The sequence below is a fragment of the Colletes latitarsis genome, chromosome 8 (genome assembly GCF_051014445.1).
Source record: "Colletes latitarsis isolate SP2378_abdomen chromosome 8, iyColLati1, whole genome shotgun sequence".
NCBI classification, from domain to species: Eukaryota; Metazoa; Arthropoda; class Insecta; order Hymenoptera; family Colletidae; genus Colletes; species Colletes latitarsis.
The window spans coordinates 32664521-32689433 of record NC_135141.1 but is presented as its reverse complement, the minus strand read 5'-3'; the positions used below and the strand labels follow the sequence as shown (position 1 = coordinate 32689433).

Below are 24913 nucleotides of genomic sequence, written 5' to 3'. Positions count from 1 at the left end.
CGGCCATATTGTGTTTACGATATAGACTGGGGTAAAAAGAAATTGCATATATGGGAATACAGTGGATTCATTTAAACGGCATGATTATTTTTATTTTAAACAATGCGAGAAAGTGTACATAGTACGGTATTAATGGAATTGCAAGTGGAGATATGGAGTAGATATAAAGCTATTTTGCTTTTTAAATGTTTCAAAAACACATTCTAAAGAAAAATCGATAGGAGGTAGGTGCCTAAATTTTTCGGCGAAAAAAAAATTTTTCGAATCGTTCTAAAAAAATTATATTTAGTTACAGGGGTCAATTACAAGCATTTTTGGTCATTACACATACCCCCGAAATCCTACTCAGTTTCGAGAAAAAAATTCCTTACCGAAAATGTAATGTCTGACCACACGTTGACACGTTTCCCTGAAATTTGTCGATCAAATTAAAAAATTTCAAATCGTTCTAAAAAAATTATTTTCGGTTGCGGGGGTCAAGTACAATCATTTTTGGTCATTACACATACCCTCGAAATCCTACTCAGTTTCGAGAAAAAAATTCCTTACCGAAAATATCATTTCTGGCCAGAAATGTCTGCCCGAATTTTCATGCGAATCTTTAAAACGTCATAACTTCTGAACGGATTGGACGATTTTGATATTTAAAAAAGCAAACTACGCGTATTTTGACGGAGAATATGTACAAATTGCAAAAATATTCGAAAAGTTGGTCCTTGACCCCGCAAAATGAGAAAAACCCCATAAAAATGTTCCAATTTTCAAACAGCCGTAACTCCTACAATTGTGAATATATTTCAATGAAACTATTTTCTGAAGTAGAGCTCATGGGTACCTACAAAAAAGTATTAGACAACTTTTCTGTAGGGCGTCAAACAAAAATACTAAAAATGAAAAAGGAATTTTTAAGAAAAATCGACAGGGGGTAGGTGCAGAAATTGCATTTAAAAAAAGTGAAAAATTTATAGATTTCGTAAGGTTCGCAATATTCATACTTATGCAAAGTTTATTTCATACGAAATTTTCTAAAATTCATCAAAACATTTTAATTTTCCCTATCCTGAGCGTCTCTAAGTTAAAAAATAAAGAGTATCTCACATTTCTATCACTTCCTTTGCGCGGGGGAGTAACGAGACATCCAAAGATAAGTATCGTGGGTAAAGAAAGATCGCAAGCCAGTGGTCCAACGTGACATTATAGCGTGCACGAACGTTGCTTATCCTCTTACTCGCCCCCGTATAAAATTTCGAAAAGAATCAGAGATCCGACGCTTAACCATGGCTTCGATGTCCCGAAGCAGACAGCTCGAAGGCTGAACGCGGAACGTTGAATTATCGTGGACGGTCTTTTGGGAAATCGCGGGGAAGTCCCGCGATGTTCCTGTTTCCTCGTGAGCTTTCTCGAGAACCGGTGTCCCGAACCGAGAGACTATAATCGACGGTCATCCGGAGATCCACTAATACAGCGCACGCGAGATGGGACAAAAGAAAGCGTAGGAAGGCCAAGGCGGATAAAAATGGACGAAAACACGGACACGGACAGGCAACGAAAAGTCGATTCGTCGCGAGCGGAAACCGCACGATATAGAGCGTCCTTCGGGCCTTCGACATCCATAAATGCATAGCAAGATCAACTGGTTTAAAGCCCTGGAGTTCTTCATATCCGAGCGTGATTCAGGATCCGTGCCTGGCTGGATGTTCAGTGATATTTAAATTCGAAGATTCCGCGGGAGCTTTTGTACCTCACACGGGGGGATATATAGGGAAAGCTTCCGACGTCACAGTTGAAAACTCGAAACGTTTCTATGGTATTTTTAATATCGTCGTAACACGGGGCTATTGAAATTCTCGTCCGAGCATAAGGAGGGACGGCGACGTCATCGTTCCCAATAAAGGCAAAAATAAAATGAAGCATCGACGTTTCAGAGATAGTTTGACCACGCTTTGAACAAACACTCGACTTTCGACGAATACGATTTCATTCTTTAAGAAAAATTAGCGAAAGGACACTCCAACGATAAGAAATCGTCGAAATAAAAATTTGGTGTAGTTTAAAAGTTCTTTCATCTATATACGAATGATTGTTTTATTAATGCGTAGATATGAGATGGCTATTTGACCAGAAAATATTTACATTTTCTTTCACGTATAACATAAATACGAACAAATGTTGTCCTATCTTGTAAATATCACAGTTTAAATGCTTTAAAAGTATTCGAAGCTTTCAAGACTGTCAAGGTTTCAACAAAATTCAGAACGTTCAAGCATTCGAGACTTGAAAGATTTTTAAGGGAGTTTCAGTCTCGAGACAGTGTCAAAGAGACTCAAAGTTTCATATTCTTGTCTCGCTTGAAAACTTTCGAGTAAAAGTATTGGACAACTACTTTCACAGTACCGTGAAATTTGCTCGGCATTCTGGTATACAGGTTGGCACGAAATCATCGGTGTATAAAATTTCAAAATCTTTTGCAACCAAACTCCAAGGTAACTGTTCGATTGTTTGGGAATTTGGCAAAGTTTTCTCTTAATATTAGTTATAAAGACGTTCATTGGTATATTCGTGATTTCCGGTGTAACGGTTAAAGGCGGTCGACCTTTCAGAATTCGATACCGACGATAGAACACCCCTCCCGCCCTTTCATTTCTTTTCTTCATCGCCCAGTCTGATACCCGAAGAATAACGTTTCCAAGGATTTACCGTTCGCCGTACTTCTTTCCCATTCGACGGAATCCGGGGAAGTTCGAGCCCGAAAGCTCGCAAACACGCGGGGACGTATTTGAACAGCAAAATTGTCCGCATCCAGCCATCGAAACGCGCTTTGAACAGACACACGCGTACACGCGAGCGGAAACGGGTCCACGAGCACAAAGAGGGCCAATGAATTTGAGCGTGTCGGATACTAAGTCGATGCTAATTTATCGTCTGTCTCGATCGATCGTTGTTCTCGATCCTCCTTTTCCAACGGTGAAGAAACGATTTCCCTTCGGAACAAACTGCCGGAGCACGCTCACGATCATAAATCGGTCCTAGCGATGGCGCCCGGCATGCATCTGACCTCTTTCGCTTCTGTTCCGATTTCCCACACAGAGTCTCATTTTCCAACTGTTTTCTTTCTTACTCTTTTACGGGCCCGTTTACGAGCTTGCCGTGCTTCCTCGTAAACGACCGATAGTTTCGTTTCCTTTGCTTGTCCCCCTTTTTTTTTTAAGTATAAACAATTGGGGGGGAACACAACTTGTGCGGGTTTATAGCTCGTTTCAAGGGACGTTGGTTCCTGTCAGAGAGACGCTTAATGGTTGGTTGCAATGGTGGTTTTAGGTTATTACTCGCGTTCGATAAATATTTAAGGAGAGCTTTGGAAAATCGTTTATTTATTCCACTATTTGAATAATCTTTTTTCCTTCAATTAAATATTGCATGCTCGGATCGTCGAGGATTCCGTTCGCATCGGCGACCAAGCATCCATATTTCGAGGCTGGAGGATTACTCGCGACGTGTCCGACCTTAAAATTGCAAGTCGGACGCGTTTCATCTCGAAACGTTCTTCTTCGGAGATTGCGCCGCAGCTGGCACGTACATTAGCATTTATAACCAATTCTCAGCAAGAATCGGGGAGATAACTGGCTCAGAAAAGTCGAGTGGTTCAGGGTTGGCGATCACGGACGTTTTATATAAGGGTTGTCGTTGGTGTTCGTGGCGACTACGGGGGTGGAAAGGAAGACGGGTCGCGTGCAAGGGAACGAAAGGACGAACGAAACGTACGCGGTGCACCAGGGGCAACGACGACGGAGGCAAGGGACGTAGCAAGGGGGGGAGGGGGCGCGCGCGTGAAATGTGAAATGCAATTTTTCCGTTCGGCGCTTTTCCCGCTGGCGGGAGAACCACCTGTGCTCGTCTCAGCGACTTTTAAATTCGTACCATTGTCGATTCTATTTGCTGAAAAATGTTTATTCAATTCCGTTTACCGTCACTGCAAGATATTTACCCGGTCGCTTTTGCTCCAACAGCCCCCGTCGCACCACTACGGGCAATGGGAATTGGATGAGGTCGAGATGCGAGGCGGATGCCGGTGGTCTAGCGAACAGCGCGAGAGGGTGGAAGCGTAAAAAGCGTGAAGGAGGGAGAGAGACCGCGAAAATTTCTCGCTAAGCAAAGCGGAACAAATTTTCCGGCAAATAGAGCACCGCCAGGTAAGTGTTAAAACGGCTTTGGTTTACGAGGGGATGGTATATGACTTTTTAAACCCCCGGTCTGCTGACTGTACTGATTCGATATTGGCTCCGGTAATATTTCTCGTCTCCCACTCGCGATGAAATTACGTCGTTTACGGGTAAACCGAATCAAGTGTATTTATATACATACACTTTACACGGAAATGTCTACGATCGATCATCTTCGGATGCAATCTATAATTTTACAAATTATCGCAATCTTCCCATTCGTAATTTCAACTCCCTGAATAAAAATGACTAGTGTCAAACTCAACTTTGATAGTGCTGTGATCGATTAAACGCTGCTTGAAAATAAATGGTAATGCAATAAAGAGCAGAATAACATTTGTAAAGAAACGAAAGTTTCGAGACGACTTCCACGGCCAGTCGAAACGAAACTGTTTCGTTACCCCGGAGCGCCGGTATTCGTAACTTTTTACAAAAGTCTATTCGGTTAACCTTATACCCATACCAGCAAGAACCAAACGTGATGAAACGGTGCCCGCCGTCGGCTGGGAAGCCGCTGCAAAAAGGAACCGCGCTCGGACAAATAAGGGCGATACATTCCCCGCAGCTGTTCGCCAAACTTTATCACCATCATTTCTCTCTGGACACGCACATCGATGTTTCTGCACGTGCAACGCGGCATACGTTTACGTCGCCGGAAGTTGCACGTGTTAAGGCAGCCTGCGCGCGAACGTAACGCTAAGTTAAGCAGGTGCGGCACTCTGGTAAGAATGTCGTAAGTTGCAGACAATTTTCTACCCCCCTGCCTCTCCGCGCGACCGCTGCCCCTTATCGCGCGTTACAGCGGAAGGAACAAATGGCGACCAAGGAACAGGGGACGGAAATGTAAGGTTATTCAAAGAGAACTGAACCGTTCCGTTCTCGGACGAAATCATTTCACAACTCTATTAACGCTAGATTTAAGGACATTGCATGCTTTACAAGTCATCATGGAGATTTCACAGCCTGTTTGTATAACAAATATTATGGCGTTTAGCATCGGTAATGCTTGTCTATTCGATTCTGCCTTCGACACGATGCTATTAATCGTACGAACAGTCTCGATTTACTCGATAGTTTATTAATGGTATATAATTAATTCTAACGGATTATTATAGCTTTCAACTAGCGTATCAGCGATGAAACGCGGTAATATTACTCTTTGTACCGAAGTTATTAATATTACCAAACCTGATACTGATTAGGAGAATAAGACATGTTTATATTTTTTTAGATAGTTGAAATTTTAAGTAAATGTCACGGACACAAAATTTCACAATGTGCCATTTACTTTTCCCCCCCCAACTAAACTGATTGTTATAACCGCAGGTACGAATCAAACAAAATCAATGCACAGGAAAAATTGAACTAGCAATGTCTCGAGATATCGAATAAAAGCTAGCAGCCCGTAGAAAGACGAAAGAAAATTAAAAGGACAAGAGACAGCGGGGATTGGATCGAAAAGAGAGAAAGAGTATAGCCCAGCGACTTACGGTATCCTTTGAGGACATCGTACTTGCATTGCGCTGTATACACGTCGGCAAACGTGTACAACGAGCCGATGTGTAGCGTTGCAAAATGGAACGAGGTTGGAATTTGTGCTCTGAGATGAAATTCTCCTCTATACACCGGTGATATTCGCGAGAGCGAACGTATCCATTCGAGAGAGTCCTTTCGCAATTCAGCTTGTTAGTGGATGCGGTTACACGGTAGCTGCAGTCTCGAGTGTGTGTCTATATTTCCCAGAATTAGCGATGCAAGGAAGCGAGACACCTGCCTCCTGTAAATTTGTTACGCATTTTTCTGGGCCCCAGGGTCATTATACTTCGCTGTCGACCAAGACACGCCTGTCCAGGAGCTATCGTTTCGCGAATTAGACAGTGGCACAGCTCCAAACCAGATGAAACTTGCATGCAAACGATTCTATACCAAAGGATTTAATAAGAAACTATTTCAGATACTATTTCAAATGCATCAAAAATAAGAAACAAATATAATTTTAAATAGTAGATTCATTTTTTTGTGCTTATATATGATGTTTCTATTGCAGGTCTTAATTGTAAATATGTTTCGTACAAGTTGTGAGAATCTCTGTGTAAATTACGAGAACATTAATTGTATCTTCGTAGATGTTTTTTGTTTATACCTTCAAAAGATTATTAAAAATCGAAACAGTCAGACCGTACGAATAATGTCCAGGATTTCGAACGTGTTCTTTTAACCTGTTCGTGAGAATACAGCTTCGACGGTCCAGTTTGTAGACTGGATGGTAGTCACGATGGGATTGATCGACTGCTTTGACACTGTGAAAGCACCGCGAACATTAAATCGCTGCCAATTCGCGATAGGAACAAACACACACCGTACAACGGTAAACGCTAATAAGCAAGATGTCGATTTCCGGTAGTAGCGATGTGCAACTGTTACTACAGGCTGGTACACGCGCAACATCAGACTAATTAGAAGTTAATTGCCGGTATAAATGTTATACTATTTACCATCGAGGCGCTACATTACACGCGAATGTTACCTTGTACCGTGTAAACGTTATATTATTGGCAGAACCGTTCGCCGATGTGACGTTAACGCGCTGTAGAATCTTGCCAAATGATACCCGGGTTCGTCGCTATTGGTTCTATTACAAAGAGTTGCTAAACCGCGTCAGTTTATCGCGCGCATTAGCTCTATTTCCACCGATATGACCAGTAATTGAATTTTGTTGATAAACGTTTCACCGGATTATTTGAGTATCGGACACTCTGCAGACAAAACCACTTAGCACGTCGATGATTCGATAATATCGAGCCGACGGGAAGCCCCGCGAAACGTACGAAAATATTCCGGACACTGGGTACACGTAGACCTAGTACTTTATACCTGAATCGTTCATGCGCAAAATAAATTTATTTCGAGAGATAAGTCAGTTATTAGAGTTATGAAATGTGTACATTTTTATAAACATTATATTCTAATTAAGATCTCAAACGTTTCATTATAAACTATGAAAAAAAAAAAAAAAAAAATCTCTTAAAATCTCTAACCGCCATGGAAAATGTAATACTTGACCAATATTTAAAATCCCAAACACGTTGTAGGGAGGCAAGTCGTAGAAATTATGTTTAATCAAGCAAATAGAGTCTGTATTTCCACTGTATTTCGCAGTTCACGGTAGTAGCTAATTGTCCGTAGCAACCTGAGTGGGTAATTAAACAAATTGCTATATTTTTCCGGGCAATTAAAACGGCTAGAAATGCTAATTGCCGACGCGATTTAATAAATTAATCACTCTTCGATCGCTTTGGTAGCAAGCAAAGATCGTTGTATCCTGTTTCCCGTTCACGGTACAGCCAATCAGACGGTAATTTCTGATGTAAACGTAATACCAGGTTACTGTAAACGGACCGACGTCGGCTGTTGGACGTCGAAACCGAGGCTCGGCGGTGGCAATTGGTCGAATCCCGTTCTCTGGCGAAGAGTCGGCAATTCGGTTCAGTTTATTAGTCGGCCATGCTCAATTATCGTCGGTATGACAATAATTTGCCCTCGTTTGCAGAGGCTGCGCCGACCGTGCAAACCTGCCGAATTAACCGGCGGAATTAACCGAATGAATGCGAATCGCACGACGCGTCGATCGATCTGAGCCCCCCTCCCGTAGTCCCACGTTGCTCACATTATTCTGGATGCAATGTCGAAATTAATCTACGCGTGCGTGTCTGTGCGGCGAGTAGGCGCCTGGGCCTCTTTCATTAGCGGAAGTAAGCCGAATTACACGTTCTGGATTGCGTCTGATAGGATGGACCGCGGTCCATCGCGACGTCACGGGATATATATGTAAATTTTACGATAGAAAATATAAATTAATTGCAACTTCCTGTGCACTGAGATTGCAATCGTGGGCACTGAAGTTGGTATTATATTAGAACGCTTCGAATGGTCTCGCTTTCAAGAAATCACTGCGACGGATTGAAAAAAAATGACAAAGAGAAGATGTAATATGCGTAATGCTTGAAACTAACTGCTCTTACGGGACATTCATTCGAATGGGTGACAGGATTTGTCATTGTGAATTAGAATTCTATATTAGAATACCCCCTTAAGGTGATCTTTTAAAAAAATTGGCGTTACCGATTTACTTGAAATTTTATTCATTATGAAAATAGAATCTTGGAATTATTATTGCTGAATATATGTCAGTACCTCCCTACCATTTAACCAGAATTTAAAAAATTTATTAATGCCCCACACGTACGCTTCAAGTATAAAGAAAAACAAACGTCAATACTATTTTATGGATACAAAATTTATCACTGTCTCCCCATAAAATTTTTTAAAAAATTTATTATCGTCGATGCTTCGAATACAGAATTCGCTATACTTTCCAATAACGTTCTAATAAATCACTTCTGAGATACAAAGTAATATACGCCGACGTACGTTCACGCGTACAGAATTTTGCAACCGGTTTTTCGCATTTGCGAACTCAGGACACGTCAAAAAAGTCGAGTCAATTTTTTACGTATAGCAATACTTCCTCTTTGACATATTTTTTAGCTGACAGGAACATGCACAAAATCACAAAGTGCATCATGTCTGTTACAATATACTGTACGACCAAACAAGTAATACGGAATAATTAACACAACACTCCCAGTAATTATTTTAAACAATTCTATCAGGATGTAATATTGCGTTACATATGAAATTTTATTGATATATTATGTATATTATTAGTTAGTAACGAATAGTAATTCGTGACTTTATAATACATATTAACATTTTAACTGTAACTTGATAATAAATGTGGTTCGTGATTTCTTAATACATAAAACGAGGACATGATTTCTGAAAATGAATTGAAAATCAGATTCGTTTAAATCGAAGAAGCTAGGTCCTAATTCTGAATATTTTATTAAACATAAAAAGTAATCGAATTAGTAAAAAGAAGAAGAAAACCTCGAACTTTAAACGAACTGTGAAACGTTGGAAGCGTTCCATCAGCGTTGTCGAAGTTGCAACGCCCCTAACCGTCGATAGGGCCGCAATTTTTTCTTCCAAATCGAACGCAACGATTCTCGATTTTCCTCGCTACTTCGCTTTCAGCGTCTAAACGATAGGTGGGAACGATTTCGAAATATCTTGAAACTTTATCGAAGCTTTTCTGTTCATTCGAAGCGCGAAAAGCGCTGTACGAGACACTTGAACGATTTCGCCCGTTGCGAAACTTTCATTTTGTCGTTTCGCCGACAGAGAATGCCGTAAAAATAAAAAAAAAAAGACGAAGAGAAAACGGAGAGAGGAAAAGCGGAAACAGAGAAGTTGTAAGAGAGGGCGAGAGGCATAGAGAAATTACTAGCGAAAGGTGGAATTGTCGCTTTTAAAACGAACTTTCAACAACCGGCCGCAAACTTGGTTTAGACAATTTATTTCCATTCAAGAATTAAATAGAATATTGCTTCGCTATACGTATCCCGTTTCTTTGCAATTTTCGTGGCTGTTACTTTGAATCAAATAAATTTTATATTACAAAAATCAGTACGTTCCGCATCCATTTTCCACAAAGAAACCAATTAATATTTCGTTGTCTTTCTGGTGTAACTATTATAACGAATTGCAAACTCTGTTGTCACTTACCAGAGGTTATTCTCGTTGACGTAACGAGAGTTTTGATTATTTTCACTTGAAAAAAATCGTGAACATTCGTGAAACGTAAACAAATATGCATGCAAAACGTCGAAATAAAGAAACGTTTACTTTTCTTGTAAAAAATATCTATAAGAAGATGGAAGGAAAATTATTTTGTCGCGGTTTCACTCGAAGGATCGGCTTCACAGTTCCCAGGGACCACGGGAATCACGAATTCAGAAGGAGCGACGTAGTTCCCAACAAGTAACCGAGGGGAATGTATATTTAGAGATATTCCGGCGAAAAATGTATAGAAATGAGCGTTTCCAGTGCCGGCGAAAACTTCATTTTCAACTTTCCGCGCGTATCGCGAGTTACCCCCGTACTTATTGCACTTTGAAACGGCGCGGCGTGTTCGAAGTTGTGAAAATATTTATTGCATTACCGCGTGGAACGTGTCGGGGTCCCTTGAACCCGGGATCATGCAACGACAATACGTAAAATATGAAATTGGAACGTTGCGATTTCAACGCTGCCGTTTCGAACGTTTCTGCACCCTCTGTGTTCGTAAATCGTTTTTCGAACAGGCTCTTAACGAATCCCCTTAATGAGACGTCTCCAGTGTTCGGTACCGGTTGCTTCATTCACATCGAGGGATCAGTTCCGCGCTAATAATTCGGACGTTTCATCGATCATCGGGAGTATCGGGCGCACTCACCGCTGCGACAACGACGGAAAATTGCGCGTATCGTTCGCATTTTCAATCCATATACGTATATATATAATATTGCACGTGCGACAAGGGGGCGAATTCAACGACGGTGACAGTCGCATGCAAATTGTCGCGGCGCGAAATGACAAATTAACGGCGCCGGCCCATTCATACAGACACTGATTAATTGCTATTTACTTGCAAATTTCCAGGGTGCGCGCGTTTACACGTTGCGCGGATAACCTTCGACCTCCTCCTCCTCCTACGCCTCGTGTCCCTCGCTTCCACCCACCCCCTTTCTCGCCCTGACCTATGTCCATTGCTCCGTCGCGGCGAATTTCGGTCCTGTGGCTACTACGCCGCGTTGACGCAGCTTGTTGTTTGTCATTTGTTGCGGACTGCATTAACACCGACCGCATGGGAGCGTAACGGGATTCGCGCGAAAGCGGCTACGATACTTGCCCATTGAAAATTCTAGTATCAAATCGCACGATGCCGCGTGGGAGTAGCAGATACTGCGCGTCAGCAGTTTTGCATATTGTGCTATACCCTACGTGTCCACCTACAGCACTACATCATCATCCGGCCCGAATAAGCTCATTTATTTTTCTACTCTTCTAACTTTCTTCGCTGTAAACTAGTAAAACGATAAAACACGAAGAAATATAAAAAAAAAACATACAATTGCAACATTATATTCAACAGGTAAATTTTCTTTTTCTCGAAAGTGCTGAAACTTGACATTCTACCTTTCGTCCACTGTTTGATGTAAACATCAGGTTATTTTAATATTGTTCATACGATAAACAATTGAATTCAGTTCCCTCGATAGTTTCTCGTCTACCTCTATCATACGTATACCAAAGGGTTCGTCAGACACAAATGAATAACTATTATTATGTTTTATTAGTTGTGAAATGTTTAAATATCGCGTTCCACGGGCATCCCTCTCGTAGTCTGCGGTCTAACACAGACACGCGTGTAAACGTAAGTCTATTAGGCGGTTCAACGATCCGGGGAACACGGTGTCGCGCGGGAAACTTTGCCGAAAGTTCTCTGACATCGACAAAACTTTCGCCGCGGCGCGCAAAGCTTCCCAGACGAGTTTCGTGGTGCAGGCGAGGGTGGGTCGTTCGGCAGAGCGGTAATAAAATATCGCGAAGCGGTCGCCCCTGATAACGGGAGTCGCGATACTGCTCACAAACTGTCGTCCCTGCGACTATAATCCGCCTCTCGGTGAGGATTTAATCCCAGCCAGCGAAACAAAGATTCCCCGTGCTAACGCGCGCTCAAAGGGCCCTACGTACGTATTTTTAGGCGCTTTTAATCCCAGCCGGACCGGGGCTTTAGTATTTTCGGGGGCCACGATTTTAATTATCGAGAACGTTTAGGCAACCAGAGATACCCAGCTTTTTACGCGGCATTGACACAACGATCATAAGCGTTCAAATTTGATCTTTTCTGGAGAAAATGTTTATTGAGAGTACTGAGGAGAGTTTTCTAAACATTCGAGTAGAAAATGTGTAAAAATTACCCTTAATCACGTGATTCAAGATTACTCACCGATCTTTGATGTGTGTTTCTAGTGAAATTTACGTAGTAAGTTTTGGTTATTTTCTTTTCGGTTATTTGTGCTTGTTTTGTTTGTGAAAATAAGCTAAAATGTTGTGCTATAATCTTCAAAAATTACTTGCAAGCGTAATTAGGAAAAAGTTATTTGAAAGAACTTATGCGAGGACTTACATAAAATTCTACATATATCGTGCACGCGTAAAATGCACGAAACTCAGCCGCGAAATTTAATATTATTCAAACGCGTCATAGTCGTTTGTTTGTATCATAACAAGTGACACGGTTATAAATTAATTTCGTCCCCTCGTAATTTGGCCTCTGTTGGTACTTATAAAGAAGTTAATGAATCGATCTAATATTCATACGGTATCGCGTGTATATAGTTATACGTGCCTACCGACGGTTTCGCGTATTTCGTCCATCGACGATGAAAATACGATTGGGTTTCGCGGGCAATTTGGGGGCGGAAAGCTTTAAATAATTTCACGGGTTCCGTTTGATGTCCGCGAACATAAAAGCGCCGTACGATAACAGCGCAGTTTCGAATTCCTTCTTAATTGACGCGATGCCTGGACCGAGAGGGAACGTTCGAAACGTGGAAAAAGAGAATAGTAAGAGAAACGTGAGGGAGACCGTAGTCAGAAATATTGCGTTAGGAATGCTAATGAGAGAGAAAGCATAGCGAAAGAAGAGGCGCCGCGTTGCCTCGGTTCGCGTGAACAGGAAGTCCATTATCCTCGATTCGTGGACAAAGCATGAAAAATGCTTCAACCGAGATACCGTAATTTCAAAAGAACGACGCATTGTAGCTTTAACGAAGAATACTCTTCCTCTTGGTAAATTATTTGCCGTACTGTCGCTGCTTTGCGTGTTTTCTGGCTTTTATTTTTGGGCCATCGTGCAGGCACACGGCTCTCAAAAAATTCATTAATAATTACTATCACTTTCGAAACCATAATTATTGCGATGGTAGTAGTTCACTTTCTTTTTAATTATGCAATTTTGATGTTAGATCCCTTTATTGTTCATAACCATAAAGAATTCGTTTATATAAAAAATATTTTAATAAACACTAGAGAATATCCAGATAACATTGAAATTGTAACGTTAAACATTTATGGTTAATGAAGCGACAGAAAATCAATGGAAATTCCAATTTGGAGATTTTTCGCGTGCATATGAATTCTATTGTCAGCTAAATCAATAGAACTAATATTAAAAACGTACTGTGTCGCGGATTTAACGATTACCAATTTCATGCTTGGTAAACTCGATTTATAAAAAATGCAACGTTTCACGGGGGATAGAATTTATTGATCACTTTTAATATTTTAAACGATTTTTCTCGTTTTGGATTCCTGTCAGCCATAAATTTCTATGATTTATCTAACTGTTTTTGGAGCGTACCAAGACTCAATTGGTGGAACAACATGCGCGCGTAATTCGTACCCTTGTCCGTACTCGTTAAGCTTTTAACCGATAAATTAACGACGACGAAATGAATAAAAATTGAAATCGAGGGATTTCCGCTTGTTTCATTATGTTTTACAATAATTTACTGAATCGCTAAAACATGGAACACCGCGTATGTTAGTCAAAATTTTTAACAATCTAATTTTATGATTCATTCATTTATTAAAATTATACTTACGTCTCTCCCGCAGAGGCAATTTCTCTATTTTTTGTCGAGGTTCCACCTTGAAAAGAAAAAATAATTCGTTAATTAAATTAATTTAAAATTATTGATTTTGTTTTAGAATTATTTTAAAACTGTCGTGAAGCTAAATAATCCACATTATCGATGCAAGTTTGATAATATCAGTTTGAAGTTGCAAGGGAAACGTCGAATTGGGTATTAATTAATGGTTGATCAAATAAGCAATGAATCGTCTTGTGGCACGAAACAAGGAAATCGAATAACACCGTAATTTGATTATTCACCCATCCAACAGAGAATTGGATAACTGTGGTGAGTTGGTATTGTTTCCGGCACAAAGGATTGGTTTGTAGAAGGTATGCACTTTCGCGATCCTCTTAGAATCGTATAATTGGTCCAAGGCGACCGGCAAAGTCGGAGTCAGATTTCCACTCGAACGCATTAATTTCTGTTTATTGCAACTAACTGCTTTGATCCGCGTGCAGAGCACGGAATGTATAAATTTTACCAATCTATTGCTAATTTAATAACAAACGTGATATCTAATAATTGAATTTCTTAACGTTACGGAAAATCCTATTCGCTGTCTTCAATATTCTGATTTCTCACAACGATTAATCATAATTTTGTTTATTTAACATCTTTCGAAAAACAACGTTCGTTTTATGTTGCTTCTATGGGTCACTATTTAGTAATAAATTGTTTGTCTATTTTACGTGCTAGATATTACAATAAAAGTACTTTAATACTATACCAAATGTATTCTTCTATTCTTATCGTTTGTTTTGTAAGAAAAATATATTGTCGGTTGAACAATTTATTCTAAATATGTATATAAATTATTCTGGTTAGCTTCTGATGTAAATAGAAAAGATAAAAAGAGAGAATCCCCAGTTTCCACTGTCTTAGTAGTCTAATAACGCGTATTGAAAATAGTTAAACTTTAGACGCGTGCAGTTCCAAAACTATTAATGTTTTATTAATTATTGAGCCATTGTTAGAAGCGGCAAAGCTTCCTCTTTAAAGTGGTTTTTGGTTTTTGACGATCGGACTTTCCGTTTTCGAGATATTGCGATTTATGTAAATGGTAATTTTTCTTAATTCGACTATCGCTGTCTCCGTCTGAGGCGTCGCGCCGACCTCTTTGTCTCGCACGTGACTCGTGACCTACTTTCCAATGTGCGCGCGCGGTCAACGGCCTTGACAAGGCCGTAGTAAACAAACACTACGGACCCTTATATTTCCGGAACTAGCCATCGCATCGACTTGAAATTAAAATCGTCATATCTCCGAAACTAATGAAGCTATCGACTCGTACAAACGCTCATTTTAAAGGGAATTTCATCCTCCATCCAATGACTATACCAGCTACTATAATTTTTGCTGTCTTCCATGTTTATTTTCACATTTACTGTGACGCTACATACTCAAACAAATTTCAGCAATTCCTACTGATCCTACAATTAGTGTACGATAAAACTGGATCATGAATTGTTTATTTAATTGAAAATTAATCTAAATTTAAATACAGGATGTTTGCGTATTTACTAGCCAGTACTCTTTCTTAAATAATTGTTTTCTCTGGAACTAACTACGGTATCGACTTGAAATAAAATTCGTTTTCAGGGGCGTTTTATCTTCGACATACTATGTATATAGTTCTCACAAAGTGCTAGCAATTAGACCACGAGTAACGAATTTAACAAATAACGAAATTTGTACTCGGAACTTTCGATTCGAAAAAAATACTGTCCTGAAAGAAGTTAGTAACCTTGTGTGCACAAGGATAACCAAGGATCCAGCGGTAAAAAGGCAACGCTTAAACCGGGTAAAGATGGGTGTAACGCAACGTGTAATGCAACATGTGATTTAAGCAATCCTGAACGTGTTGCATGCAATACTTCATGAAACGTTTACGGCTATCCATCACCAGTCGGTTTCTGTTGCGAACACAAAGCCATTCGCAGTTCGCGTCTGGATATGTTTCATGTTATGTATTTAGTTTGCCCTGCGTGCACGTCTGAACGAACAGGTTGAATTATTGATTTTATTCTGAATAAAAAAGTAATAATTGTACGTACTCGAATGTGAGAAACGTGAAACTTGTAATTGTTTCTTCTGGCTGAAAGAGTTCGTACTTAACTTGTAATTATAGATTTTGTGAAATATTATGTTGAAAGAGTCCATGGAAAAAAGGGAGAATGTCGAGTTTAATTTAATTTGAAACAAATAAAAATTAAACGTTTTATATCCCGCAAGAAACAAATTCTTGAATTATTAAATGTTCCAATATAAAAACAAACAATTGTTTGTTTTATACAAAAATTTCGACACACGATCGACAAAATTAAAAATAAAAAACGAAAACTAATGACAGAAACGATTTCGCCGCGGGCAAAGCCACAGGCAAAACGGCTAGCTCTAAATATTCTCTGATGCTCACGGCTTTTTCCTTTTATGTTTTATCATCTGCGCTATCCAACAATGAAAATCGTTACGCTATTATACATTTAATTAAACCACTTACTTTCAAAGTCAAATATTCGCTTTTACGTACCATCAAATTCTTTTGTATTCGCTAAATATCAGTTTTGCCTTTTTAACATTCCCGTGACAATTGGAATTAATTAAAATTAAGGTTAACGGTATTACAACGTTCAAAGAGATACGCTCAAATTTAAACTGAAGGTAAAGCTTTGTGTCATATGTAGTTTGATAAAATTTAATTGTTTCGATCGGTCTACGCATGGAAAAAAAGAAAAAAATTAATTTTCGCTTTCCTTTTCTCAATTCACGCGTATCCAGTCGAACGAGTCGAGTTCATAGACATTGTAAAAGGGAATTGTAAAGAATAGAACCACGGTTGGAAGGTTGAAACGGAGAAGAAATAGGATCACGAACATGTGTTGAAGGCAAGAGGTTATGTGGCCAACTGCATTTTATGGTCTCGCATAAAAGTTATGCGATAAAGAATTTATTGCTGCACCGACGGCTACATTTCAGAGCAAAAGGATAGCGCATTAATAAATATATAAAATTTCCGAACGTTCTACTAAAAATTTTTTAACACGCAATGTATAAGGAATCGAGCAAAAAATGTATTTTGTTGAGATCTTTGAGAGCTCTTCGTTAGAGGACGGATTTTTAACCCGCCACACGATGCATTAAGCGTACAAAGAATACTACATAATGTGTATAGAAATTTTGTAAAGTACCAGAATAATTTAAATTTCAACAAGACTGCATAATTTCCACACGGCAAAGTCATTAGTTTCGCGTAGTTTGTGATCTGGAATAATGAGTGAATAATCTCAAATAATGGAAAACGACAATATGCCGGGATGAAAGGATAAACGCGCGTAACATGTTTAAGCATTTCTATGAAGTAAACTCTCTAGAACAATTCGTTGAAAGCTGAGTGAGATTGCAAAGTTCAAACGAGCTTTCGCTCGTTCGTTGAATTCAAGATTTAAACTGCACTTCCGAACTGCTCGTCGAATTTTGAGGCTAATACTCGTCGGTAATGCACTTTAATAAGTTAGGCGGAAACATTATTACGACACCGGTAACGTATTTCGATGAAATTAATTCTAGGGAAAGATTTTATCGCGGATTTGTTCGATCCAAAACGCGAATAACAAGTGAAAGTATCTTTCGATACAAATAATGGTAGATTTTTGTCGATTCACTTGTATATTTCCATGATCGTTGCATTAACAGGTAATTCTGATGATAATAGCTGGATGAAAATGTTAATAAAAGCGATTGCAAAAGACTGTGCGATTGTCTAGTCTTTAGAAAAGATTTTCATCATTTCTTAAAGCCTCGTAATTACAATTCTTCCTATGTTCAATATGCAATTGAGGGAATAAAAATGTTTGGAATTCTTATATTTATTATTGAGCGAAAAGGGCTGTCTCCCCTCAGCCGAAATCGTCTTTATCTTTTATAAATAAGTATCGAACAGTGCCGAAATGAATTCTTTATTCTACCGTGACGAGTTTAACATCGTTTTCTGAGAATTGCAAAAAATTGACAGGGCATTTACCTGATGGTGCACACGCTCCGTTCCCAAAATTCCCTTCTGTCTACCTTTACCACAACGAATAACTGAATCCAATCGGATGAATTTGCTTCGTCGAGCGTAACGCACTCTGTGTACATGGATACCAGCCATGACCACGTGCGTGTGCACGTAAACGCGCAGAGAAGCTGGGAGTCCACGTATTTCATGGTCCGCATACCACATAACGAATGTTCGGCGCTTTGTGATTTATGCTTTGTTCGGGGCAACCTGGTGTGTGCCCCGGACGCCAGTTTCGGGGGATTACGTACCTACCTAGCTTCTTGATTATGATCATGCAGCTAGCCTATGGGCGCAACAATACACGCATCCCGTACAATTCCCGCCAACCGTCCAATCGACTATTTCGCTATTTCGCTATTTCTCATATTAAATTGCCCTTTTCTCCGGCCGATTTCAGCCAAATTCTTCGGGGCCAATTTTCGACGCCAATCGAATCGTTCAACTCCTCATATCGAACAATTTTTACTTCCCTAGACACTTTACACGAACCCTATTTTAGTCAATTATTATGGTTTCTCGTATCTTGTGCCAGAGTTTCAGATCGTAGAAACGAAGCATTCACCAATTTTAGTGACTAGCATTGATACTTTATTTTTTGAGAAAAAGAATATTCAACAACGCTTGCAACAATGATTCATGTTAGAATTGATGGTAAATCGCAACGGTGAATGGCTGCTTGGAATTCCAATAGAAGGAATTCAGGTAGAACTTTTCGCGCAGCCCAGGATTGCATTTTCGTTGGTATGTAAAATATTTTATTAAATTTCCTGCAGTTCTCGGAAAATTGAGATTTCAGAGCTAGTACCTCGCAACTTATTTTCTCGGATATTATGGTTAGTACGTTGAATTTTACCTCTCCCTAAATTGAGAACTTTGATTTAGTACCCTATTATATTGATCAATTCTAGTGGAGTTTCTCGCTTGTTTTATTAAAGAAACCCGTAATTCCTTTATACGCGACATTTTTTCATAGGAATGTATCTTCAACAGGTGTCGCTAATTGCCTCTGTAAACTTCCAGATAGAGATAAATTGTGGGTACATTTGTTACTTTAAGATTCAAATTCATCCCTCGAATGTTTGATTCGTTCGTACATAGAAAAACAACCGATAAACTGGATTTCATTCCCGTGGATTGACTACTAGTTCGATAAAGAAACAAACGAGAAAGTATCACCGTTATCGTAAACGCTTCGAACGGACATTTAATAATTAGAAGTCGAAAGTAACTTCTCGTAAGTCCAGACGAGTGTTATCATAGTTCTTCGTGTCCCAATGAAACGATAAATTAATCCCGGGACCCGATGACGTCCTGGAAGTTCGAGATTAGCAAGTTTCTGGCGAGTACAAGGAAAGCACCTTAAAGTCCCGGAGCAAGGAACCCATAAGAGACGCGCAATTCCTCGGAAATTTTGACGAAGTGACCTCCCCCCTTTTTTTTCAACCCCTCGCGAGGCTCTACTAGTTCCTTTCCACTTCTATGGAAAAGTTCGTACGCCGAGGTTTCACCCCCCTCCCTCCCTCCCTCCCGCCCGAGCGTTCAGCCATAATGAGATTTCAGGCGAACAATAGTGTCGCCATTTCCCTAATGCGATTCGCTACTTAAATATTTTAATAAAATTCTTTCTTCTTTCAGCAAGCTCCTTACTTAACTTTACCCTCTGCTCTCCGCTGTCACCCACTTTGCATTCTCGTACCTTTAATCTTTTTTTCCATCCCCACTCCTTTGACGACTTCTTTCCCATTCGACTAAGTGAAGCCGAGTTATCGAAATTTCAGTAGCCTTCGCTGTGTTTCCTCTTCGTTACGCCGGAGTTCTTATTTTTAGCGAACCCTAATGCTACTGAATGCATAGTTTCGCCACAGACTCGATTAGTTTGTTACCGTTATATGTTCTGACGTTACCACGTTATACTTGAAGCCAAACAGACCACAATTTTGTAGTTATCTTAAATTTTTTCTTGTCGACATAATCGTAGTTTTATTAAGAGATGAGAAAAATAAGGAATTCTTTTTAAGTTAAGTTTGACTGACATAATTTTCCTCAGTCCTGTCGTCACAAAGCATATACACAATAAAACACGTTAATAAAATAACGGAAGGTAAGCTGCTCGAATTATTTCTATTTAGAGAAAATCTCATTCCTCAAAGGCGTGCTATTCAAATTAATTTCAATCTCCGTGTTTATTCGCCTGTCTTTTGCAGTCGCGTCTTCGACTTTCCCTTGCTCTCTTCCACAATCAGGTAGCTCATTAGTTATGCAACCCCGTCCCACGCACCGCCCCCCGTGTCGAATCTCGAGAATCCATTCTTATTGGCCCAGAATGAACTTTCCGCGATTCGTTCCAGCCAGAACCGACTTCCTTCCCGCATTTTCTGCTTACGTTTACCCCGTTGGTGGATACCAACCCCTCCCGGCGGTCTCCGCTTCTTCCGGGCAAAGTTCGAAGTAAGTCGGCAGAAGGGTGGAAAAGTTTCGTGAAAAATAGAAGCCGTGGAAAGTTTCGTCGGTGGTCGAGTGGACACCAGACATCTCAGATTCTTCGGCTGGATACGTTTCCGCGTTTGTATAGACCGTGGGGCTTGTATACCGGTTTAGTTTCCCCAAGTTTTATTATTTCCCGGGCTGCTCAAGTGTGAATAATTCCGACATTACGCTATGATTCTTTGCCATCGACGTACATAGAAATTCAAATAACGCTGCACGCCGGGGACACGATTCTCGAACAATTTGGAAAATTTAAGATTAACTGTTCACCGAATAAATGGCACTAACATCGAGTTAAAATTCTAAAAAGTGTCAAAAGTCTTTTGGAATAACTCTATGGACTTCCAACTTCCTACATATGGTTTTAAGAACACGTAAAAGGTTTGTTTGATTAAAAGAATAACTTTGTACAGTTAGATACAAATGGCGACAAAAGGTTAAATGGTTCCACACGTTGGAGGTTAACAGAATCGAGAGTACTCCTCCATTGGCCCTGTCTCTAAAGGTTTGATAGGGTCCCCTAGTCCATCCGACGAGTTCGGGCCATCGTAGTTGGCAGTTGATGGCCCCATATCGCGGGACAGAGTTTGGACCTGTCGTGTCAGTTGTGGTTAATCAACTCCGCGCACCGTCCTGCAGACACGCCGAAGGTTTAGAAAGCTTTTCACCAACTAGTGTGGATACATGGAGCTTCCAACCCGATATCGTTCTAGTAGTTCGTACTATGTACAGACGCGCTGATTGGGTGTTACCCAATTCCAGGCGTATGGGGCGTTTGTGGAGCCACCAAGGCGAGAACGACCATGTTAACCCTTTCGCAGTGGCGTAAAACTATGGGAAAACCCTTTAAATTGCTTATGGTCGCGACAAAGGAGACTTTAAATCGCTCGAATACACGAAATTATACAGAACAAAATCTATTATAATCTTACGTATAAATTGTTTATAATTAATCCTAATAACAATTACACGCGTTCCCTTGGTCCTCGTCGTCTCGCAATTGGATCATCACTTTGCAAGTATACGAGAGGCGAGGTATCGCTTTTTCACGGAAACTGCAGAGATCTTTCAAGCGGCGGAGCAAATGCAATTTCGTGTTTGAGAAAACACGCTTAACTTTCGCCACTTTGCGGGGAAAGTTAAAGTTATTGTGGATGCATGAACATTCGTGGACCATCAAAGGACATAATCGCTTTTTCCAAGTTTCGGTGCAGCCCCGACCGTAAAAAAAAAACAATTTTCCCAATATTTATTCTAACTTATACGCAACCTATGATCGCCAATGTAATTACAGTGGGTGTAAAAAGTATTCGTACAGTGACCAATTACGACTAAAACGCTGAATAATAATGTTTATTAAACAATACATCGAAACGATAGACACGCGAGACGGATATTCTTTTCCCAATAAATAATATTTATTTCGACGTAGCTTTAAACTATCGAAATAATCGCGATTGTTAAACGTTACCGCGAATAATGTTCGTAATAAAAAGTTTCGCGACTCGGGGGGTTAAACGCCGCGACTACGTGCACGGTATCTGCAAATCTGTTGTCACGGTTAACCGCGAAATTGTTTCTCATCGTGAATGCCTTTTCTCGGTTGCAAAACGGCCGCGTTCCACCCCCGTTCCGCGAAACGAAACAAAAGGCCGTAGCTTTCCTTTTACTTTTCTTCGTCTCTGAAAACGAGCAAAGTTTTTCGCGTTAACGACGGGCAAAAGATTCTCGAAAACTGATACCGAGAAAACGGATTTTCAATTACGAGGAACAATGCTTATTGTTTCGCGCGCGTATGAGAAACTGTAAAGGAACAGTAAACTTTCGGAATGAAGATGAAACTTAAATTAAGCCCCCGTAAGTTCTCCATTCTCCGATGAAGTCTTGTTCCCGTTTTTATTGTTGTTTTATTAAGTTGATGTTCGAGGAATCGCAGAAATATAAACGAGAGTGAATTCAAGTTATAGATTTTGGAAATGATCCAAGTACAAATTTAAAGATCGCGTTATGGATCATTGGATGGAAGAAATTTTATTGAAATTAGGATCGAGAACCAGGCTCGATTGGAACGCCAGATACACGAAAAGGTCTACGCGTAGAAAGAACTAAAGCGGATGTTAGGTAAATGGATTCAAAGCGACGAAAAAGAGATCTTCGAGGGGAAGTGAAATTTAAAATTTAAATCCAGTTAAAATGTGAACGACGCCCGGCTCGTTATCGTTTGAATTTTTCAAAGAGAATCGACTCGCCCACGAAATTTCATTCAGCCGCAGCAACGACGTTCCGGTTAAGCTCGATTCAAGATTTTGCATACCGAAGGAACTCTCGAGTGTTCAAAATTAAAGCGGATCTTTTCCGTGACCGCGAGCTGCCACCAGCTATTTTACAAATACGATTTAGTTGCAGCGCGGTCCTAATAGCATGGAATTTACTTCAATTACGATTTTTCTATATTTTAGTTCTTTATTAAACGTTTAAAATATGAAAAAATAAAGACTACGAATGGACCGAGCTCAAGTCATTCTAAACTTAATTTCAAGATAAATATATTGTAATAATATATATGGAATATGCAAAAGTTGAGCAATACAACCGTAAAGGAACTGAGGAGCTACATATGTACATAGCAGAAGAATTTCGTAACTTCGCGAAGAACCGTAGATCCGCTCGAGAGATTTTTGAAACGCGTTACACGAAACTGGATTTTCACTCAACGAACCCACCGAAGACAAACTTTTTCGATTCTTGCTCAAGGACGCAGTGTCGTTTACTTTTCTAGGCGTCTCGATTTCCCGGAGGAATAAGTTTCAACGAAGGTATAAAAAGAGGGGAAAACTCGAAACGCGAAACTAAAACTTACTGGGAAAGACCGACGACCGATACTCTACAAAAAATTTCAACTTCATTGCGAAAATAAGGCGCATTCGTGTTACGAATCAGCTTCGGAAGTAAAAATTTTGAAAAATTTTATGTTTTCGTTGATATATTTGAAACAGTATATAACAGTATAACAGAATAACAGATAACAGTACGTGAATTTTGTTTATTAAGGACGTGTATCGAAGTTTTCGTGGAGGCCGAGAACAATTTGGAAGAGCCATTTAAGGGTTGCATGATAAGATTAACGCGCGGATTATAGCTTATAGAACTCGTTCAAATTTGATGGTCTCGGAACTCCCTTAGAACTTGTTGTACTTATTAAATTTACAAACCTGTGTAGGGTCTGGAACTTCCATAAACTTCCACACTCATTAATGAAAAATCAAAGATCTGAGAAGTTGGCTCGTTAGCGTAACACTTACACATTCTGCTTGCCAAGGCACTCACGCTTATGTAGGAACTCTAACTATAAATGAGGTGTGGATAGATGAATATGTATAAATAATTTGCGAACACTTAAAAGGTGTTTGAAATAAATTTTCAAAAGAATTAGACTCTAAAAGACACGAAAAGTAACGACCAGTAAATCTCGTTTTCGAAATTCTAAATTACTCAAAGACAAGCTAAATTCGTAACACCAATACCGCTATAACTTTCACAGTGGATCGTATTATAAAATCGAGAACGTGCCCATCTTTATTACACATCACATATTCCAGTGTACCTTGTACTACCACTCTGTCTATGGAATTCAATTGGAGTAATAATACTTAAATTCAACATTCACTCCTTTTGACCACTTATCTTGAAAATTTCGTGCTTATATGTATAGTAGAGCTCGTAATTCCACTAAATTGTACCCTCCTGATGGATATGTATATTACATTTTAACGTAAGTTCTAATTAAACAAATATTCATTCTTAATCAGCGTTAAATTACAAGCGTTATAATTTCATTTAATATTTAGGAATATTTCAGTGTTATTATTTTATCAGCAAATGTATTTCATTTTAATTAAATGTAGAGAGGTGAGACGAAGAAGATGGCAAATATTATGATAAAGTAGGTGTGATCTCCATGTGAACGTTATGAATAACACACAGAGAGGCTATTTCATAAAATAATTTTAATAAACTGTAATGGTTGAATTATCCTTGGGAGATGATTTGGATACTTTGGAAATAAGAATAATTCCAATTTAAAGGAAATTTTCTTTAACAATTCTAAGGAATATTTATAATAGATGGGAGAAATTGAAACACAAGAGGAACTGTTTTGCTCTCTAAAAAAACCTCACCTTTTATCAATTACTTTTTAATCGAATTCGAGCGCATACGTATTGTACTGGGTGTCATTATTAGTTCTTTGTTCCTCCTGAGAACCACTCGAGCTGTTCACGGTTTGGTACCAGTCGAAGAAACGAATTGTACAAGTGTTTGCAAGGTGACGTAAGAACGCAAGGTGATTGTACCTATTTCTTTGCCATGGGAAACCTTGGCAAGAAGGGCGTCTCATCGTCGGTAATTCTCTCTGCTCGTAGAGAAAGTAATCGTTACTCCGGTTAACGTCTCTCCTTTTTTTACATTTCACAAACTCCCGCGATCTTGAACAATTCTCCCAAGTACTATTCGTTTCTTTTGAGAGGTGCACGCAAACCTGAATCCCCATTTACGAGCGG

At 39.6% G+C, this 24913-nt stretch overlaps 1 protein-coding gene across 2 annotated transcripts in view; it reads right to left on the bottom strand.

Annotated features, from left to right (window-relative positions):
- The window catches only part of LOC143344712 (TWiK family of potassium channels protein 7), a 264886-nt gene that overhangs the window by 56700 nt on the left and 183273 nt on the right, over nucleotides 1-24913 (bottom strand). For both annotated transcript variants that reach the window (XM_076771023.1, XM_076771024.1), the window contains one exon: nucleotides 13775-13820. The gene's annotated coding sequence lies outside the window, so the exon portion shown is untranslated. The remainder of the gene's footprint in view (nucleotides 1-13774; nucleotides 13821-24913) is intronic.